The sequence below is a fragment of the Salvia splendens genome, chromosome 19 (genome assembly GCF_004379255.2).
Source record: "Salvia splendens isolate huo1 chromosome 19, SspV2, whole genome shotgun sequence".
Classification (NCBI taxonomy): domain Eukaryota; kingdom Viridiplantae; phylum Streptophyta; class Magnoliopsida; order Lamiales; family Lamiaceae; genus Salvia; species Salvia splendens.
In genome coordinates, this window is record NC_056050.1 from 18203995 (window position 1) to 18206955 (window position 2961).

The 2961-nt window shown below is 32.4% G+C and overlaps 1 long non-coding RNA gene across 1 annotated transcript; it reads right to left on the reverse strand.

Moving 5' to 3' along the window:
• Positions 1 to 1679: 1679 nt before the first annotated feature.
• Positions 1680 to 2706, reverse strand: LOC121779412. Its single transcript, XR_006045806.1, has 2 exons — positions 2464 to 2706; positions 1680 to 2076 (listed from the first exon to the last, which is right to left on the reverse strand). It is a non-coding gene; the product is annotated as an uncharacterized LOC121779412 (long non-coding RNA).
• Between the last annotated feature and the right edge of the window lie 255 nt (positions 2707 to 2961).

Sequence of the window (2961 nt, forward strand, 5' to 3'; positions counted from 1 at the left end):
ATTTTGGTCCAAAACATTATCTTTTGAATTGTTTGGTCCTGAACAAATAAAAATGAACCGGATTTGGTCCATTTTTAACGGAACGTTTATTTTTATCGGTCAAAGTAAATTAAATGACATTTGACTAGATTAGAATTTCTATAAACTGGTCTGTGGCTACCCATGCCAAACCACCGACGAAACTCATATACTCGAACATCGGCCATTGATATTTAGAGAAGAGAGGAAAAGGTGTTGAATCTATAACTCTAAAACTCCAATTAGAAATACTAATCTAGTCAAATGCCTTTTAATTTGCGTTGACCGTTAAAAAATAAACGGTTCCGTAAAAAATGGACCAAATCTGGTCCATTTTCATTTGTTCGGGACCAAACAATTCAAAAGATAATGTTCGGGACCAAAATCATAAAATCGTTGTATGTTTAGGACCACTTTTAACCTTTATTCTTTTTTTAAATCCTTAGTGCCACTTGTTGACTTGTATAAAAATATGTGCTGCCACATTTGATCGTTTTCATTTAATAATCACAGTATAATCATCTCCAATGTAAACGATTAGTTAGCAATTTAAGAGTGACTTACCAATATAACATACCCCTAGTTAATTATATATCAAAAAACATTAACCTTATATATAATTAGTTGTAAATAAAAACATTAAAATTTAAGAAACGATAAAATTTCAAAAAATTTTATAGATGAATAAAGTTAAATATATAAAGGATTAGTTATTGTAGATAAAAAAATTTAATACTAGTATATAACTAGATAAAGTTCATTTTAACTAAAAAATAGCGTATTGGAAGAAATAATAAAATATAAATTTTAGTTATTTTAAGTAAAACTTTATATTAATATCAATAGTAACTGCATATAAATTAAATTTATAAATTAAAAATATTAAAATCCGGTAACAATAAATTATAATACACAATATTAAAAACTATTAAACTCTATGTATAATTATAAACTCTTACTCTCTCCATCCGCCATTAAATGTCTCATTTTTCCTTTCCCGTCCGTCCGCATATAAATGTCTCATTTCACTTTTATCATATTTGGTAAGTGGACCCTACATTCCACTAACTTATTTTACTAACATTTTATTATTAAATCAATATATAAAATTAGGTCTCACATTCCACCAAATTTTCTACCCACTTTACTTTATAAAGTCAAACAATTTCTTAAAACCCGCTTCGATCAAATATGTGACATTTAATCAAGGACAGAGGGAGTATATTGTAAAATATTAGTGACTGTAAAAGTATAATTAAAATATAAGTAATATATATTATAATTAATAATTTCTTAAAAGAATATATAATTAAAATGAATTATTAGTTTTGGAGGAATTTTTTTTTAGATTTAATATATAAGAATAATTAATATTAACACTATTTCAAAATGACCATGTGATGGAGTGGTAAATGAGTTGGTACTTAGAGATGAGGTCATGTGTTTGAAGCCCTAGCTACAACAAATTTAAAAAAAATATTTTGAAAACTGAAAAACCAGTTTCTGATTCACGGTTGGACCGGTCCGACCAGCCGGTTCCACCGGTTCTGTGGTTCAATATGCTAGTGGTGTTTAGGGGTGAACCAGACCGGAATGCCTGGTGAACCGGTCGAACCGGCCGGTCCAGTCCGGTTTTTAAAACACTGGAACAGAGAAAAAAATGAAGCAAGATAAGATATTCTTATAGTTATTCTAATTATTAATTATACATTCATTTGACTCTTGTTATACCAAATTTCTTTCTATTATGTATCAATACTCATGCCACAAATTATGTATGAACGCATAACATAAACCAATCAAAACTCATAGAGTGCCCACAATAGAGGCGGAACAGCTACGCCACAGCCACAAAAACTTGTCAGTCCAGTCAGCACAGCCACCAAAAACTCTTCCGCCACATCATCACAAAATAAATTAAGAAATTAAAAAAAATCAATGTTTTTGACCGCCGCATGACCGCCCCGTCCTCGCCACTCACTCGGCGCCCTCCCCATCGCCACGGGGCTCCCCCGTCCCGCAATAGCCGCTGCGGCTGCGCCGTGCCACGTGACGACTCTATTGTGGACACTCTTAGCAATCAGTGATTCACAATAATCAAAGTAACAATCAATTAGTTGAAATCATCACAAAAAGCTGCCATACTGAGATATCTTATTCCATTTGTGCTTAAATGGAATGAATACTGAGATATCTTATTCTGAGGGATTTACATTAGTAAGGAAGACAAGTTAAGACGAAAGCTGCAAAAGTAACCAATTTTTACAAATATCGGATAACTCGAGCAAATCACCCTAAATCGAATTCCACACGAATCGAAGAACAATAAAATGAAACGACATTAAATGATTTCAGAGAAGATCAATTCCAACATTTAGAAATACATAAAGCAAACATGTTTCTGCATTGAAATTCAGAGTTACACATAGAATCACAAAAACTCACGGATTTGCCGATGAAATCATGGAACTCGCGCTTTAAACAGAATTCCCGATGAAAACACTTGTGGATCTACCAAATCGAAGACGAAACAAACCGGAATAGAAAAGCACCTTAGATTTTGGCAACTATGCGGGATTCATAGCCGAGATTTAGGTTTTTTGTTTAGATTAAGAGAATGGAGAAAAATAAGGGGAAGGAAATGAATGGAGAAAGAGTAGCGGAAGGGTTTTGACTGATGCACTTTTGCTTGGACTTTTCTTTTTATTTATTAATAAATAAATATTTATATCCGAATACATGTAACCAAATATTAGATCTAATATTTGCGAGCACCATAAATTGTGCTAGCAAATTTTCAAGCATAATTTATTGTTGCTAGCAAAACAGCGACCAAATTGCAAGCACAATTAGTTTACTCGCATGATGTCAGTGATTGCGACCAAACATACTTTTGCTAGCATCGTGTGCTCGCGAAATTAGCAAGCATAATTAATTTGCTCG